The sequence below is a fragment of the Rhea pennata genome, chromosome 7, assembly GCF_028389875.1.
Source record: "Rhea pennata isolate bPtePen1 chromosome 7, bPtePen1.pri, whole genome shotgun sequence".
NCBI classification, from domain to species: domain Eukaryota; kingdom Metazoa; phylum Chordata; class Aves; order Rheiformes; family Rheidae; genus Rhea; species Rhea pennata.
The window spans coordinates 23,047,760-23,067,461 of NC_084669.1; the positions used below are offsets into that span (position 1 = coordinate 23,047,760).

A 19,702-nucleotide genomic window follows, 5' to 3' on the forward strand; every position below is an offset into this window, starting at 1 on the left:
AAGAGGTTATAGTTTCATATAGTACTCAGCACAGGAAGGATAAGTCCTTTTCGGGGGACAGTAGAGCAATATTGTCAGAGAAGGTACCAATAACGCCTAGAAACCTCATGGTCAAGAATTAACTGTGCTAATTATGAGAACTGAAAGCCCCATATACAGTGCCTGATGGGATGCACTTGAACTATACAATGAAATCCATGAGAAAGGAACATCAAAAAAGGTATCCCAGTATCATTTTCTCAGAAAACAGTTGTTCTATATCTAGTATTATCTTTGAAAGATCTAGTTCTGAAGCTGTTGCATCTGCCTTATGTCTGACAATCAGCACTAAGAAGGCTTAAAACTTAGTAAACTCAACCAGCAAGGGATTTCTCCCATGAGAGGGAATCCTTTTGTGGAAAGGGACAGTCACAGCTGTTCCTTCCTCAGTTCCTGCTATAGGAAATGCAGCTAGTGGAGACAGCAAGGCCTGGACAGCAACAATTCCTCAGTTCTCAGCTTCTGAAAGAGTGCAAGAGATCAACAGTCACTATAATTTTTAAAGCAAGGTACAAACTGACATAATTTTTGCTGGGGCAATTTTAGCACTAGGTTGCACAAAACTGGGAAACAATTAATGTATTCTCTGCACCCCCAGCCTTCTCCTCACCCTTCTTCCCATCTGCATTCAACACTTAATAGGATTTCATAAAAACACTCCTATATGATGCAAGACTTTCACGGGGCTGGTGCTTCCAATTAGTTCACAATCTCATTAGATAATATCCATTCACAGCTATGCAGTGGCTGGCACAGAGCAATATGCTCTACTACCATTTCACATGTCAACATCTTCTGTGGAAGGGAAACAGAACATGAATAAAACTCACAGGATTTTTTTCTAAAATCAGAAGATCTAAAATCAGGTGATCAGAGCATCAAATGCTGTAGATAAGCATTGGTACATATACCTGCACAAATGCAAGCTCTGTTAGCTTAGTGTGATAGTCACTCAAAAGGAAAAGGCCTGCCCTATTTCTATTCATTAAAGTCCAGTCTTATACTGATAGGTGGTCAGTTTTTTGGTAATGTTTTTAAAGATGTTTTGACAGCAACAGAAAGCCCAGTGCAGTTTTATGTACTTCGTATCTTCTACTCATCACTCCAAGCCGAATGTTCAATACTCGCTCTTAATCAAAGCAGGTTGCTGGGCTTCCCTCAGCTTGAGTTTTCTTAGTCCCCCCAACTTGGATCCAATTGCTGGGAAAGCCACTAGAGTTTTGAGCAGTCAGGCACCAACACAGGAAGAGCACTTGAGAATGTTTAAGCCTCATTAAAGTCAGTAGATTTAAGCACCTGGGCTCTTGCAGCCATGCTTATCAGCATTCATTCAGGAAAGTAATACACAATGAATAAGCGATAAATTTAGGCACACCAGAGCTCCCAGTGCAGGAGACGAGTGATGGTTCTGGAGCACGTAATTAGAAGTTTAGCAATATTATAATTCTCAGACAGCTAAACTAGATTATTTGGGACTCTATGAGTCTGCAAATTAGGGTCTTGCTAGTGTCCATCAATCTAGCTTTTATAGCTCTCTTTAGTACTAATTTACCCTTTACTTTCCTCTCTTATGTTGCCAGCACTGCAGAAAAAGTTATGTGCTGGTTTCAGCCAAGAGTACAAGCAAAACAATAGACAGGGCAGCAGGACAAAAGACACAACAAGAGAACTCAAATATTTGACCTTAAAAAAAAAAAAAGTGTTTCCAGCTGAGCTGTGAATCAACCCCTCTTTGACTTAATCAGCCTCTTCCCTAGCTAAGGCTATCAGGCTGTAGCAGATCTAAGACAACTCTTGGAGGAAAAGGAGCAAATTTACTCATAAGGGGACTCCACTGTGTTTGTGGTACTATTCTAGGAGAATTAGCCTAAGTGGTTTATCCCCAAGCAACACTTTTCATTTTCAAACTACTGTGCCAACGAGTACTGCCGAAGGAAAACTGACTGTCAAATCTTATCCAGTAGTTTAGCCTTGCTGTGTACCACAGTGCCTCATCTTGAAAACCCATTTTGGGAGAAGGGCTGGGCTTGGAGATGATAAACAGGATAGGAGAGTTCAGTGCTATGTGGCCACTCCTCAGTTCCTTCCAAAAATAAACTACTACACCCTTTAAAACAAAACTTTGACCATGCAAGATATTAAAGCCCTTAGCTCAAGCACTCTTTGTACACCGCAGGAGGAGATGTTATCAGGAGCAGGCCAGCCAACAGAAACAACAGCTAAAGCAAAATCCTTTGTGACCGGTCCATTGTTTCTGAACACCCAGCAAGAACCAAAGCATCTCCCTCTCTGCAATGGAACCACCCTGCGTAACAGCAAGGCGCTTTGCAAATATCATTAGCTACTAGCCAAAACAGCAAGACAGCAAAAAAAACATAACACAAGGGCTTAGGTTTATCACTTCTCTGCCATTCCTTCTCCCTCAGAACATCCGCTGCCATAAACAATAAACGGGAAGGACGTTGCTGTCTAGCGGCTGGAACAGGAGACTGTGAGGCAGGACCTCCTGGAGCCAGGTTCAGAGTCAACTGCAAACAGCTGTAAAATGCACAGCAGGAATCTGCAGCCAGACTGAAGCTCTGACTATATAACCGGGCAGCAAGGGCAAACAAGGACATTTATCACTCCTTGTGCAGATGATCTGCATTTTGAGTAACATTGCCACTCCTATGCCTTTGGGCACAGAGTCTGGCACATGCTGGTGGGTTAGTACAGTAGCAAAAGCAATCCATGCCATTTGGAGATGGTTATTTTCTCACTGGAGCAAGAATGAGCACCAGAGTCTCACAAGAGTCATACTGATGACTGGCCTCTGGCACACCACCCACATAACAACCTTGAACCAAAGCATATGAAAAAAGCCACAGAGAGGACAAACAAGAATTGTGTTGTTATAGTTCATATAGTAGGACACGAAGAGGTATAAAGCAGAAAAAGTAGCTAACAGGAGAGTGTAAAAAGATACAAGATGGAGCAGTCCCACCCAATAATGTGCTGCCAATATTTTAAAATAACAGCTCCCAGAAGCGTCTCCCCATCATGTGACAGATCTCACACAGCAGGAGTGGCTGTGCTGCAGAGAGAAGTGCTGGGTGGGTCAAGCAATCTGTTTGCTCTTCTCTTATTTTCTCCATTCAAACAATGTTTTCATAAACACAACCAAGGAGGGAGGTGGCTCCACTTGGCAGACAGGCTCCTCCTGTGTGAATTTGCTGGAAGTATTCATGTTCTGTTCCTGAAAGCTGTACTGAGCATATCAATAGCTCAGCACTACACTCAGCAGGTATAACCCAAAGCAGTGCTGAAGGATCTGTGCAGGGAATGAGATGGCCCCATCCCTTAGTATTTCTTCCCCTTTTTCCCTTCCACCTCCCAAAACCTGCTCTTCCAGTATAAGAGAATGCATTTTAAAAGCAAATTAGGTTTACTTCTCAGTTACTTGTATGAGCACAGAAATGATTGAGCAATAATCAGAAAATGCAATCTGGCCTAGGAAATGACTTTCCAACGCATTGGGGTTCCTTGAAATTCTTATGAGCATCCTCCCGACATACAGTTGTCCCAAACCTTACAGACTGACAGAGATCTACTGAGTCGGATAAGTAAGCCTTAGACTCTTCTCCCATAAGCCCCCTCCCTTTAGGCACTCACATGTTTCCTGACCACCTTTTGGCTCCTCAGAAACAGAAGAGATGTAAAAACCACTGCAGTACAGCTAAGCTCATCCCTGTTCTCACTAGATGATGCAGTGTGGGAGGAACTTGCTCTTAAATCACCTATTTCAGTTCTCTTCCCCCACACACATAGAGATGACTTGTATTATAACTGGCACCTACTTCTGCTGGAGGGATTGCTTTATTGGTTCCAGTCACCTAGCTCCCCTTCACACTTGTATCCTCCCACTCATGTAGCAATAGCAAACATAATTTAAACATGCAACTTGAGGCATCACCATCTCTGATTTTTCCCCCTCCTGCCAAAACATGACTCTAAGGTAGGACATACCACTGAGACTAGTTGTTCCACAACAGTCTATTGCCCTTCTTGATAAGACAGAGTCTGATTTTCAGGATTACTGAATGCACGGAGATCCTACGAGACACAATGGAACCAACAGTAAGGACACTGAAAAATCCCAATCTTATTTTAGTCCCAAGCCAGGTTCCCAAAAAAAGTCAGAGCTAGCAAGCTCATTTTCTGCTCAGTAAATGGGAGGAAACTGTATCTGCCTTATATACTTCTGCTTTTGCCTACTTAACAACCAGGCATTGAATTGTTCCCTAGGGATGAGCCCTTTCAGGGCTGAGATACTGTGGCATTACAGAGATGCTCACATTGAGGCTGCTTATGAGTTATATACCATATGATTAGCCAGAATCAGTCGCTAGGGTTAAGCTTTCAAATACTAGTTTGCCACAGACAGAAAGAGAAAATATCTAATCAGGTATTTTGCTATTTAATGTGTAGTCTAATTAAAAGATTAAAATATATCCAGGAAGTAACATAAGGCCCATGCTCTGTGAAAGATTTCTTTTAATAAGAGAGAATCACTTTTGTATAGGTTTAGAGTGATTAATGAGAGGAAACTAGCATTAGAAAAATAAATAAATAAGAACCAGAAACATCCAGGAATGTTGGCAAAGAAATAAAGTGGTCCATCAGCAAATAAAAGCAGCACTGTGATCTAGGCTGAAAATAGCTCCTCAAGGAAATTTATCATCTTTGGTACATTAATGTAAATTCATTACACAGCATTTGGGAAATGGTAGACAGCGCTAAAGAGACTGAAAATACTGGTAAGAAAAACAGTCTGTGGTACCATTAGGTTTTCAGAATGGTCAGGTGAAACTAAGGTGACCTTGCTTCACAGAAAGCAAGACAAAAATGGATTTGTGCTCTGTGCAGGACTGTTATTCATGGCAGGCAAAACAGCAGTGACAGCAGGCCAAAGTCTTTATTCCCGGAAGTTTAAATGTCATCACATGCTCTAATAAGCTGAACTTGTTCAAAGGGTCTGAGTGAGGGTCAGAATCTACAATCTGAGAGGGCTAAAAACGTCAGCTTCAGCATCCATATCAGAAAGTCCAATTTGATCCTACTACAGCCAGGAAAAGCAAACACACTATATATACTGGATCCTTCCCATAACGCGAGCCTAAATGCAATTGCGGTGCATCCTGAGGCAGGCGCCAAGTTTGCCTCCCAGCTTGCCCTGCAGGCTGTAACAGCCAGCTCATTTCACGGCTCTGACCCCTCCGCTCTGTCCCTCTGCTTCAGTCGTGCTTTGGATAAAACCTGTTATTGGCAGCTGGAGGCCACGACTCCCACCGTGCGTGTAAGCCACACAAACACACCAAGCTCCTGCAAGGCGTGCTGAGTTCCCATACGCACGCTACAGAACACCTGGCCCCGCAGGAGGCTGCAGGCTGGCTAGCGCGCGGCAGATTACAAAGCTGAACGAGAATACTCGTGCAGTTTTCCACGGCTAGCATCAGCTTAGGCAAAGAAAAACTACCACAGCCAAGACCCAACACTACCTTGACATGCCATGGCACAATATTCAGCCTTCTATAGAGTCACTTTTCCTCTCTCAGTTCTGACAATAAAAGTGTTTTTCCAACAGGTCAGTATTTTATAACTGCGATTAAAGAATGCCTCCCTGTTAAGAAAGACACTAAGTCAACTACTCCAAATCTTTAGAGGGAAAGCTAGTCCTGACAGAGATACCAAACCAGGAAAAAAACACTGCATCCTAGGCACATTGTTGCAATTGCTCATTTATCCAGTTGTAACAGTTTACATATGGTTTCCAGCTCATGTTTGCTGACTTTCCACTTACTGTCACTATCCAGCTACTTTAGTCTGAACTATGGAGATAGCCTTTCTTTTGTAAGATACTTTGCTCTACCAACTTCAGTTAAAACCATGAAGACCAGGCATATTTTATTATTCAAACGGGCATTGGACTTATTTACTGTAGAAAATCTCATAACCTTTCTGAGAAAACTAGATCATATTTTCGAAGAGTAGTAGCAACTGCTTTCTTTTACTTTTTAAACATGAGGTAAATTCGGCTGCATGAGAAAGAAACCAAGTTCTAGCTTATTTCAGAGACTCCACCTAAACAATTCCCTACAGGATTTCAAATGCCTACAAAACAGGACCAATTCAATTCCTGACAACAAAACTAGATTAGAAAACTTCAGTAATGCTACTTCCCCATGCACATATTTGGGTAATAGTTTTGTTTTGTTTTTAAATATAGTGATCTTGTCTAGTCATCACTTGCCTCTCCAATTTTCTCCTTAAGATCATTGTGTCCACATCATATCAGCAAGAGATTTTCAGTTGGTTTGCACTTTTTAAATTATTTTTATTGACTTAGTCAGCATGGTCAACTTAAAAGCTTTATCTGAATGTAGTTTAACACAATACACATGAGTTGCAAGGTCTTAATAACTCAGTGACAGCAATATGTTTAATGCTATTTTCTTCTCAAAAGAGAATGCTGTGGTATGTGTTGTACACTGTGAGTTACTAGAAAAAAAATAGCCTAATGATTTTCAAGTATTTTGTATTCAGGATTTTATTCTTGCATCATTTTTCAATCTTTCAAATGCTCAGAAACCCAATTAGCAGGCAAAGGAATTGCAATTTGAATTCTGGTTCTTATTCATTTATTTTTCTAATGCTAGTTTCCTCTCACTAATCACTCTAAACCTATACAAATTGAATTGCAATTAGAAAACATGAGATAGGTATTTTCATCTATGGCACTGAGCAAATATTAGAGACAGTAGTTGAACATTCAGGTCAACAGCACCGACCGAACATCTTATGAAAATAAAGGATAAAACTACAAACAGACATCATTTTACACTTATTATAGACCGTGAAATAGGCAATGTATGAAAGGTCAATCTTAATGTTACTGGATCCAGTAACACTTCAATTGTTTATTTGCCTACCTCAGACGTTAAGGAATGAGAAAGCATATTAATGTAGTTTTTTAACATATATTTTAAAGTATCAAGTGTTCCCTGAGACTAGTAAGCCTGAAGAAAGTAATCCCTGTAGATAATATTCCAGTTTTACGCACTGATGATGCTAAGTGATATTAGTATCACCTTAAGCAGCTGGCCATACTTGCGCAAGTTTGAGCAAAGAGGACTATGCTGCTCTCGCTTTTCAGAGCTGGATCCAGACACTCTGAGGAGGAGGGAGCAGTGGAGCAACATGACTATATAAACTGTTCTGTGACTGCGAGTTTGTTTGTGTGCAGTATTAGGCCACACTGGAAGCCTGTGGTCTTTTTAGCCTCTTCCATCTTTTTCCCTCTGGTAAATTTAACTTGTTTGTTTAAAAGGGGTTAAAAAAAAAAAAAAAAAAAAAAAAGTGTAACATTATCCTCTCTATAGGCTTCTTCTCCATAGCTGCAAAAAGGTGTTAGCTAATCAGATTCAAGAAATATCAGTTTTACAATGAGGCCAATAAGAAAGATCGATTTCTAAAAATTATGCATCAAACACAGATATTTTATAATGAAGTAAAGACATATCTTATAACCAACTAAAGCTATCTTTACAACCAGAAAGACATCTGTGCTCCTTAAAATTCAGCTTTAGAGAATACTAATCAATTCTTAAAGTTGGGAAGCAACAGGCCACAACAGAGCAAAATAGCAGCAAATTCGTAACAGTACTGTAACAAGGTACTTTATGTGAAAAGCATGGACAGCACAAAAAGAGATTATAGTGAACTGTAGTAAGTACAGAGGATCTGATGATCTCACCAGGCCTATATACTGCTACGTCTGCAATTCTTGTCTCAGTATGATGTTCCATGCCTGTGTTTATGTATAGCATTTGTAACCATTTCCCACTGTGGTCGCAGCATTAGACTGCATTTTTATTATTCTGTAAACAGGCCTATCAACTTTAGTAGAAAAGTCATTCCTGAAAGTAGTCAAGTGCACTGGGAAAGATACAGATAAATCTATTTGCAGAAGCTGTGATTCAGTTTAAGTGTGCTCTGCCATGTCTGTAATAAATTTTGCAAGATATGCTGTCAAAAAATATATATTTTTTAAATATAAATATAAAAATTTGCTTATGACAACAGGAAAATTCAACAAACATTAGATTTTTTTTTGTAGTAAAATATTTGACTAGTTTCTGAACTTAGAAAGTGTTCCTTAATCACTGCTTGAATTCCTAAAAGCATGAGTAAAGCATTAGTAAATTGACAGTTTTATGTCAGCCAATTCTAGGCTGATTTACACCAGTCACCTACTGTTCACCTTCATTCTCTTGACCCATATGGTATCCCTTTGTGGCTCACTGGAGTCAAATCACAGTGAGTACATAAACCACAAATACTAGGGCAAGCATGTTTTGTAAAGATTTTAGAGCCTTCTTTTTGGAGGAAATGTTCTTGTGAGCAAAAAGTTCACATTAATAAATATTAACAGCAAGTAAGAAAAATAAAATTCAGGGAGCTTGTTTTTGTTTTCAGGTATTTGCCATTCTTTATACCTGCAGGAGAAAAAAAGTGGCATTCTCCTATTTCTGCCATGCGCAGGTTTCTATCTAACACTATGAAAGTATTTTGAGCTACAAAACCCCACAGAAGTACAATCTGGCAGTTAGCTGGGCTGTGCCAAAGCCTAAGCTGGTGTCAGTCATTGCAGCTCTTCTGATCCAGCCAAGGGAACTGAGAGAAACGGAGAATCTTTTTACCTGCCTTTTTTAGGCCTTTTTACAGGCCTTTTACCTGCCGTCAGAGAGGGGGCTACGGCAACCGATTCCCACAGAAGCAGGTTTCATTCACATTTCCTGCCACTCTTTATCTGTAGTTTCCCATTGGTCTATTTCATAATGTTATGAAATGTCAGTCCAATTATATTTGGTTTTATTTTAGATTATATCATCCCCCTCCCAATCCCATTACTCTGTTGCCTTGGGACAACATCTAAAGATTTAAATATAAGCCCTAGGTCCTCTAGCTTTTACGCACCATGGACTTGCATCCCTTTCTATTTCATAGTAACTAGCTGGGCTGTCAATCAAAGCAAAACAACTGTAGAAGAATAACGTTTTTTGAATCTTCTCCTGTTGACACGGCAGAACTGTATCACAGCAGAAACTAGTCCAGACTTGCAAAATAGCAGTAGCACAGGATGCCTGAAGTGCCCTCCCTACTATTGCTAAGCAGATTACCAGTACATGGAAACAGTAAGATGCACTATAATAAAAGGATATCTACCAGGACTGTTCGATGAACTAAAAAGTTGATGTCCCACTCCTGCAAACTGCAGGTCTTCCAAAAGGCTCCATAAAGAATCAAAGACTCTTTTGCATCAAATGCTTACAGAGACCAATTTTTATTTGGCTTTATGTCCTAGGTGGAACTACAGCCTCATAAGAGGCTGAAATCTCTTTCTACCACATCCATTAACTACCACTTCAATGAGATTTGTTAAAAAATAAAAAATATAAAAAAGAAAGGTCCTTCTTAAAAGCTCCTGCTATAACTGCATTCATTTAACTTCCACAGCTCCCAGATAGGTGAAATGCTAGATACAAGCCTTTCCAAAGCAGAGCCTAGTCCTTTGTTACAAGAGATAGATCACTCAAAACACACGAAAGCCTTTTTTAAAGCCTATCAACATTTATGGATCATCATAAAGAGAGCCTTAAACCCACCATTGTCCTTCAGGGAGGGCCGAAACCGGGGCATCTTCACGAGGAAGGATTTCTGAACCGGATCACGAACTACTAGTATTGAGCCAATCTGAGCAGTAAATACATGAACAACAAATGTGTTAAGCTACTAAAAGAAAAAAATGCTAAAATCATCTCTTGAAGAGGAATCTTTAGGATTTTAGTCCTTTTAAATAGGCAAATAATTTCCCAAAGCTTCTGACCTTTTTAATACATCACATTTAGAGAAATAAAGAAATAAGGCTCACATGGAGTCATGATTAGAGTTCCACATGATATTCAGAACGGCTACAAAACTACAGCATCATTCTAGATCAAAGAGAACTGGCAACTACTTTGTGCCAAATTCACTAGCACAAGCAGATGCAATTTCCAAACTCATGCCAAATTGCAGCCACTTATTCTGAGACAAATATTCTTTATATATTCTTTATTCTTTTTTTATATTATTATTTTCTGCTTCCAGTTATTCCTACTTCCCTATGCCCCTTCTTAATTTTGGCACACAGCCCAAGACTGCATGCAACAGTTATGCTTTTATAATACTTCAGACTTAGTTTCCATTAAGTGGTAAGAATAGCCAAAATGCACATCAGAAGGTCCTTATAAATAGTTAAAATCTGAACAAGACTCTTAGAAGAACAAATTGAAAAAGGCAGCAAGGGGCCAGATTTTACAACATATAGAATGCTTGAGGAATCAAACTTAGAGTTTGAGGCATCAGAATGTGCAAAGCAGTACAATTTCAGTTACATTTCTGTATTGATTAATAGCAATGATTTCATAAAAATATTATATTTGGGGCAAACACAAAGCATTCAGTAGTGGCGAACATGTGCTAAACAACAGGCTAAAGGTTAAAGAGGAATTCAGTTAACTATTACTACACAGATCTCATTAATCCATGGTTGCCTCATCCAGATGTCTCGGTATCCAAAAGGCTTAAAGTGTAAGCAAACGAATAGGTCAGCAATGTAGGCTTTTCTATTAATCTACTAGGGGCTTTAAAAGCTGTTTGGATTAGCCAGACTTGGCTGTCTAGTCATCGTTTAAAGATTTTGCTATCTCTTTTCATGCCAAATCTCAGATTTCTCCAGGATAAAACTGCTGAAAATAGCAATTTTGAACTAAATTATGGCTAAGTACGTTTGTTGCTCTACTTGCAAGCCCATTTATAGGATCAAAGCTCCTTTCTTACATTCTTTCAATTTCAGTAGAACAAAGACTTAACACTTTCTTGCAGTAAGTCACTTCAAAAATTATTTTAGTTTTATACCCTAGCAATTCAATAAGATCACAATTCCAAGTGACTTTAACACAAGAAGTATTGAATTGACAGCCCTGAAGGCAGAAGACCTACAGAGAGCACATGCTATAGGAGTGTAGCGGAACAGGCATCCAGCCCAGAGCCATGACCCAGGAGATGAATACAAACGCACACTTCAGCCATATGTGTTTCTGCATGCTCTAATGGCCGTCTCTCTCAGAAGACACAGAGGTCGAACTTGCAGATACACTGAGCTGAACTAGCCCATAAGTAACAGCAATGAGGAAAAAAAAAAACCAAGATTTAAAACACTGCCCTAGAAACAGAAAGTCCACGCGCTGCTGATCCACCATGTGAATCAGCTAATTACTACTGTACAGCGGGTCGCTCTAGATCCTGTTTAGAGGTGAGTGGTGGAAGCTGGTGAATTAAGTTATATTTAGCTTTTAAAGAGTGAACAGGCTATATATGAGTATAACTGCTACGTACAGGCACGTTCTTGAACTTGGCCCATGACTGCCAAAGCCGTTTATATGCAAATGCTAAATACATAATTGCAGCCTATTACTCCCTACATAATACCTGCAACGTCAGGAATTCTGCATGGAGTCATCCCTAGCAGCTTGAGCAGCTGCTGGGTTAATCATAAACAATCTATTGCTACAGTCAATGGAAGTTAAGAGGACAAAGAAAGAAATCACATCACACAGCCATTCATAGTCATTTTAAAGGGCTAACATACACATATAAAGGCTTATGGCTAACAAAATATCATGGGCTGTATTATTCAGTATGTTTCGGGGCTGCACTTTCAAAAGCAGTTTCTATGGCAACTGGATTGTTGATCCATGTGGGTTGTTGCAATTCATGCTACAGATCACATCTGACAAAGCTAGTAAGCTATGAATTTGTGTGTGATGGTTTCTTTGCTTGGGGATATAAAGTGCCATTTTCTGGGTGACAGGTATTACGTGGCCTTTATCTTTTCGCACATCATTTTTTATTTACAAAGAACAAAAAACCAAATATTTAAAACAGAACTTTACTAAAGTGTTAAAGCACAATTAAAAATACGAACAGATTCAGTAGCTGTGATACTTAGTGCCTGGAGTGTCCCTGTTACTTTCCACGCTCATTTCTTCTTGCACAAGCATCAGTGAGCAGGACTTGTTTGCACCTCAGTGACCTGCTGAAGCTCCAGATAATCGCCAGCAAGGCTACAAGTTATAGCAGCATTGGGTAGAGACTGGATTCACAGTGTTCACTGAGACTTGACTCCATACTAAGATCAGTCACGAACACCTTATCCAATATGAGCACATTTCCTTAAAAATACGAGTACATTTCTTTAAAAATAAAAGGCATCTCTTCTGTTTTAAGGGATATTTTACAGCAAGTGTACTCCCTTTAAGGTTTAATGGCTATTTTTCCCCCATTCAAATGTATTTACTGACTGCAAACTATTATTTACTTTCAACTATTGAAGCTCACCAGTTGTTAACACATTCCAAAATACCGCAGTCAGCTTCATCAGACCACCCAAACTAAGGGTGAAGCTCATGTGAAGCTCAGTCTTGAAAAAACAGTATTTAGCAGTTTTGAATACTTAGCAGTCTTAAAACTAGAAGTAGCCATATTTTTTTCCAATAATTAGTATTTGTAGCATAATTACACTTTGTCTATCATTTTAGTAATCATTAAAGAGTTTAGCTGCAAATAGAGAGTCCTTATCTAATGTACAAGAATGTTTCTAACCGGCAGAAAACAGTCAAAAACCTTTCAGCTAGACAGTCTAGAGATCTTAATGGGGAGTGAGGGAAAGGGGTATGAAGACAACACACACCATTTCCAGATAGTCAAGCCTTGCAAAACAAAGTATCCTCTAAAACTCTGCAATGTGGAGAAGAGATTGAAAATTTGATTTCAAAAGTCATGTAATAACTGATGATCAGGCATCCTTCATTGTATTATAACGTACAAAAGCTAATATTTACTTCCAGTTAACTTCTCCTTAAATTTGATATATCCTTAAATTATTAAGAGATATACACATAGTCAAGGTTCAAATCATACAATTTCAGCAGACTTCACACATCAAGTGTTCGTAACAGTTTCATTATCATCCTGAAGTTAATTAGATAGATAAAAGGCAAAATAGTCTTTCTATAGCTGTTCTGTTTCTAACCATAACCATTTTGTTATTCTACAGCTAAGACAGTGGATGTGAAAGATGGGAAAGATACCCTTTCAGACTCTTCTCTAGGGAAGAAGAAGCTTATTTACTGTTGTCAATACACCTCACTAATACAAAAGCTGGAGGTATCATTCTGAACTGTGGGTAAAACTTACCCAATGCTATGTAATTTGAGATCACAATCAAGTGCATTCAAAGATGCTTCATCCCTCAGAAGTTATTTGGGATAGTAAGCGTTCGGTATGTCCACCATTCCCAAGACCTCTACAAAGCCTACCACTCAGAATCTCCTCCGAGTCTGACACTCTCACCTCAGCTCAACTTAGTCCAAAGCTAAAAGGAAGAAATTTCTTTTTCCAGTTCCATCACTTAGCCCTGGAATCTTTTCCCCAGGCCACTTATTATCAGCATTGTACCACTAAGTCCCTCAGAGGTGAAGTTTGTTGTTGTGATAGCCTTTGGACCCAGATGAACTCCTGTCCTATTAGGTAAGTCATTGCAAAACCACACCTCTGAGCCCTGCCTTGGACACAGTATCACCTGAAAGATTTAAGACATATTGGCGTCTGCCTTCTGTTTGCATATTCATTAAAGAGCCTTTTCAGAGGTTTGTTCATGGTGTGTCATTTCCTTATCTGGGTCACAAGTACAAAACACGATATTACTCTGATCTGTAAACTCAACAAGTCTCAAATACATCCATGAATTACTGCACCCATGCAATTTCTGCTGTTTTAAGTGCAGCCTTTGGACAACATAAAAAGAATAATTTAATGTAATGTGGTTAGTTTTGTTAAGATCACACATAAGGCCTTTTCAAGTTGAAATTCACACTGAGAAGAGAGTGTGCTCAGTAGCTATATTTCTTAGTGTTCTTCTGTATGAGTTTGAAAGACTGAACAGCTAAGTTATTCATTTAGCATATAAATAAGAGATATTCCTTAAAATACAGGGCTTTTTGTACAGGCCAGTTAAAAGCTGTAGGTATCCAATGTGAAGTCTGTTCAGAACAGTACTTAAGTTCCAGGGACAGATTTATTTTCACAGAGTGGAAATTCCACTAACAAATTCATCGTTATCTGTGCTTTTGTTCCTTCTTAGTCTGCCATAGCTCTTTTACTTCAGTGCCTCTCCAATTTCATCCCATCCACAATATCCTTCCAAAAACAATGTGCTCAGATTTTTGCATACAGCCCCAGTCTTTGAAATATCAAAAAGCAAGAACTTAAATCACATTGTAAAACTAGAAAAAATGGATTCTTACACAGCTTTTCAACAAAGCTATACAATTTGCAAATCAGTTCTGTTATGCCAATCTCTAACTTGTGCTATTATATCGTGATATTATCCTGTAGTTGCCAGCAAACTTCACAAGACAATACTCTACCAAGTAGAGTATTTAGGAAAATAATGGCGTTGATCATTTAAGATAGATAGTAGATTATCTACCCTTGATATAATTCTGGACATTAAATTCACAAGAAATATTTTCAGATGATAAATCTGAAAGTTTCAGACTATGCTAAGCAAACATGGGTATCAATAAAGCAATCCTATTCAGCATTCAGAGCTTACTCTTTTTTTTTTTTTTTTTTTTTTTTTTTTTTTTTTTTTTTTTTTTTTTGCAATCCAGCTTCCATGTTTCAAATAGCATTTATGAGGAGGCAAAGGAAATCAGAAGAAAAAGCAAAAACAAGCTACTGCTTTAGCTGCTTCTGAAGTTTGTCTTTCACTTATGTTGTGAATTTGGGCAACTCAGCATCCTCCTTAACTCATTCCAACTACCCTGGATAACCTTCACATCGGGCCTGCAGGAGACAGTTCAGATACATACTGCTGCCAAACAGGTTTCCAGCTTTTTCAGGGAGTGTACACAGAGCACTACAACTATCTTCCAGGAAGACTTTAAGACAGTTGCTGATGGCTTACTGAATATGCTACTCTGGTTTTGCTGTGACACATTCTGAAGTCTTCTAAAAAAGCCTTTTCTCCATCCATTTCTGCAAAGAGATCTACCTTCAACATACACCCAGTTTCCTCCAAAACAGAAATCAGCTCGCAAGAAACTGAAATCTCTTATTTTCTGTACCTTAAAGCTCCATGGAGGGGAGACACTACTAGATCTCTGCCTGCTGCCTTTTGTTACAGCAACTGCTGTTAACATCTCATGCACACTGCAGTCGCAGGAATGCCCAGCTGAGTAGTCTGGCCTGAGATAGCATTCCTACTACACTAACCAAAACCACAATACCTAGAGAGCATTCTCTTGGCTGCATATGAGGAATGTATTTTCTTGCAGCATACAAATGACTAGTGGTTTAGAGAAGGCTGTGGAGAAAAAGAACGAAACACTCAGTAGTACAGGCTATTAAGTTTCCAGGAAGCAGCAGAGAATCTTCCGCATTTGCATCCTGTAATTCACTGTGCTACCAGCACAAACAAGTTAGCAATGTTGAGAAGCAAACAGCAGAGATGGGGCCACATACGGAACCTAAAGTCTTCAGGGTCTGCTGACCTCAGGCAGTCTTCTACACTGTTCTTTGCATAATATGGGAAAGACAGTGATGCTGACACAAATACAAGCTTAGACAATATCCTGCCTACCCACTTAGGTTTTGCTTGTTACGACCAGTTTACTCACATCAGTCTTCATAATAGCAACAAAATCTGATTCCACTGTAGGAAAAAGCTTCCTTCTGCCACTGAAAATACTTTCTATTAAAGCTAAACTGGTCCTGTAACTTCGAACTTGCTCATTTTTACTGTTTTTTTGAGTGCCTTTTTAGGAGAAATCTCTACTGTTTAATTACCAGATCCCATTTACAGGTTAATTGCTGCATCCATCACCTGTCTAACAATAAGCAATCGTCAAGAGTTTATACAGGAGACATGGGTCAGCCACGCTGGACATTCTCTGTTTACAGCTGGCAAGAGTCCACAGCATCAATTAATAGTTTTTGACAAACAGACAAATACCACTGCCATCCTTACCATCAATACTACCTACCAGCCATCAAGACAAAGGACTTCATTAACAAACAAAAGCTGTATCTAAATGCTTGCATCTACCCTTATATAGAGCTGTCTCAAGAAAACAGAATCCTTCAGTTCAGCCCTGCAGAAAGGAAAGAGGAAATCTACTGGTCATTTTTGCTAGTGATTCAGTCTGTACAGACACAGAGTGCAACTAAGTTATCTCAATAGGATGTCTCAATTCCAAACACAGGCAACACTTTATAGCATCCATGTGGCTAAACGCTGTCACCACAGCCCTCCACTAATGATGGAATAGTGGTTAAAGAGTTATTAAATGTCTTGTTAGAGAAAAAGCTCAAGTGTGAGTTTTAACCTCATCTAACATCCCTATTATCTTCACAATACAGAGACTGATTACTGGGAAGCAGTGATAATCACTAGGCTAACTGTTATTCCAGTGGCTTTAGGGTACTTACCCTGGTTTTGAATCTGAAGTTCTGGGCATCCACAACTCCACAGCCGAGGTTGCTCAGCCCATCTGAAAAATAAAACACATAATTATTGGACAGTTGCAAAATTCAGGCTTCAGATTTGACACAGTCCACAAATGGCACCACAGCCAGCCACAGTCTCTAGCCCTTGATCAGAACTGCCACTATGCAGTGGTGAAGGGATGCCAGACATGCAAAAACGCTAGGCTAGGAATTACGTATTCCGACTGGCATTTATATCATGCTGTCCTCTACAACTACAAAACTAGAGAGACAAGGACAAGGGCTAAATAAAATAATTTCAGAGCTCCAAAATAGACAAAATAAAATAAAATAACATTCCCTCCAGGTCAATCAATTTAATTTACCACAAGAGAATAATTCTACTCTTTATCTTGACAGTACAAGTGGTTGCATCTCAAGACAATTAGAGCTGGATGCTTTAAATCTGACACCCTTACTAGCAACAGACTCACAGTTCAGAGAGCTCTCTGGAGCTGGAACTTAGAGGCTTGTGCCTATTTTGGAAGCTATTCTCCAGGCCCCAAAGAGAAACATCAACCTCAAATACCACAAACTACATTAAAATACTACATAACATAGTATCTCACTTGCCCATCATAAACTATCTTTCCTGTCTTTAAGGTGACCTATTTATTGATGAAGTCAAGCAGTTTTAACAAATTTAAGACTCATGACAAACTGAACTTTACTGGTACCCACCCTAAGGGGAGATTAAATCAGAAATGAAGGGAAAGAGTAAATAGTAATTTTTTTTTTTAATCAGGATGTTCTCCTATAGTGTACTTTTTTAGTATTTTCCTATTTTATTGCTATTACTTTGATTTTTCTGAAGAACTTTTAGCTCAGCTATGCACAACTAACTGCACAGCTCCTGTCAGAATGCCCAGTCAGCTTTGCAGTAACTACTGGTACTCACATTGAAGATAGCCCATATACCACTGTAACTGCCTCAAACCTCCTTTAAACAGGTATCTTGACAGAAAACACTCCCCCAGTTTTCCCTCCAACAGTTATTCTAGCACAAAGTCAACTGCCTCCAAACCTCTCTATGGGGACATAGGGGTCTAGTACAGAATCACTCATATATGTTCTCATTTTATAATATTCCATTGATGTAAGATTATTTTCCAGAAATGAAACTGAACTGGTATCTAGAAAAAAGCCATACCAATAAAATCTGAATAGCATACACAGGGAGATGTCATGCCAGATTTGCCCTTTTGATCACATTTTAGATTCAACAATTTTTTCATCCAAAACTGCAAAGCTGTCCCTATTTTTAAAAATAATTTGAGTCAAAAGTAACAAATCTAAGCTTCCAAAGCATTATACTGCTTAAAAGCTGTGGGATTTTTCAGCTAGAGATGGAGTTGAGCTACTTTAACTTTATCACTTATCTTTTAGATAAATACATAATACTAGATATATGCAATGTCAAAACAGAACTGTATATGCCGTGTAATCCTCAGTTATTTTTGGAAGCCTGTTGATTTCATGCCAGTAGAAATTGCATTTCCAGAACAGCACATTTCAGCTAGATGAGACAGGGTGATTTTTTTTCACTTGCTGATGCACCAGGGAGTATTAAATCCAGAAGCACACAACAGAGAAAGCGTCCTTCTTCCCAGTCCTCAAAATAGGATTGGCTGGAAAAAACAAAACACCCTAATAGTATTTAGCTTAGTCAAGAATAGCATGAAACAGTGCTCCAAGAGCTCATTTAGGCTGTGTTCCCTGCAACTGTCAGCTGTGATCCTGCTGCTTGGCTTGGATAAGAAACAAGTGGCCAAAAGCTTAAGATAATTTCATTGGTAAAACAGTATTAATAGTGTGCCTAAGGGTCACAGCTGAGCTTTAGGCCTTATGAACTGAAAAATCATTATTCTAAAGAGCTTATAGTTATACATATGACAGGAAGAAAAAAGCATTACTTGCATTTTATAGACAGGAAATGAAGACGTATAATTACAACATGATCACAAGAAGTTTGTGGTTAGATCTACATATTTAAACCTGAGCAAGAGCTGAAATGTTTTTGCGAGACCCCTGCAGCGTAATAGTAACTGATACAGCTAATGGCAACTCCACTGGAAGCAAAGCACATGCCCAAGCGCAGCCTGTGTAGAAATGACTAGGGAAACTCAGGAGTTAGGATACCATAGGTAACTAGTAATAAGCATTAGAACCAGCTTTTGTGACCATGATTTGAATGCACGGGAAAATGATTCACCTTAACTTTAAGCTTCCAAATTCTTTTTATCACAAGCATAAGATTAAGGCTGAAGGAAATACACAGCTGGTTTACATTTCCACAGAAAAGTAAAGATAATTCTTTACAGGGCCCTAAACACATACAGAAGTGGTTTGACAGAGGCAAAATTTTCTGGGGAACAGTAAAAACTCTAACAGAAGAATTATCAGCTAGTTATGCTAAGCCTTACTCCATATTTCTTAATTACATCAAGAATTCTACCATATCAGCACCTTAGACTTACACATTCCCTTTTTCACAGCTTCATTTTCTTGCTGTTGAAAGGTTCCCAACAGCACTGGAAACTGGATCTTACTGGTCATCCAGAAACAGAGATACAAGCAGCATTAGTTACCAGTTTGTCCATCTCCTTTCTTGTCCTTATAACTTCTCCTCAGCACATCAGTCTCCCTTGAAGACAAGAAGAAAGCTTTCTCACCAGATACATTCAGAGCTTTTACAGACGAATCCCCAGAATGCTTCAGTTCTGATGTCTTAATGCCACCTCGGATATCCATTAGTCTCGACACACACACTCTGGCCCACTCCTAGTCCTCAGCTTTCCAGGCAACCCTTTTGCCCTTCTCTATCTACCAGGAACAGCCTGCTAGGAAGCAAACTATAGGATCTATCTTCAGGTCAACAGTATCATACAAAGTTGACAGATTGCAATAACCTATCTTTCTACTTGCATAGCTGTATTCTCTGCTGTAAACATCCTTGGGTTTTGTTTTTTAT

The 19,702-nt window shown here is 39.1% G+C and overlaps 1 long non-coding RNA gene across 1 annotated transcript in view; it reads right to left on the minus strand.

Moving 5' to 3' along the window:
- The window catches only part of LOC134142589 (uncharacterized), a 31,539-nt gene extending 14,750 nt beyond the window's left edge, over nt 1–16,789 (minus strand). Inside the window, exon 1 of the long non-coding RNA XR_009958918.1 lies at nt 16,675–16,789. This is a non-coding gene — a long non-coding RNA (uncharacterized LOC134142589). The remainder of the gene's footprint in view (nt 1–16,674) is intronic.
- Between the last annotated feature and the right edge of the window lie 2,913 nt (nt 16,790–19,702).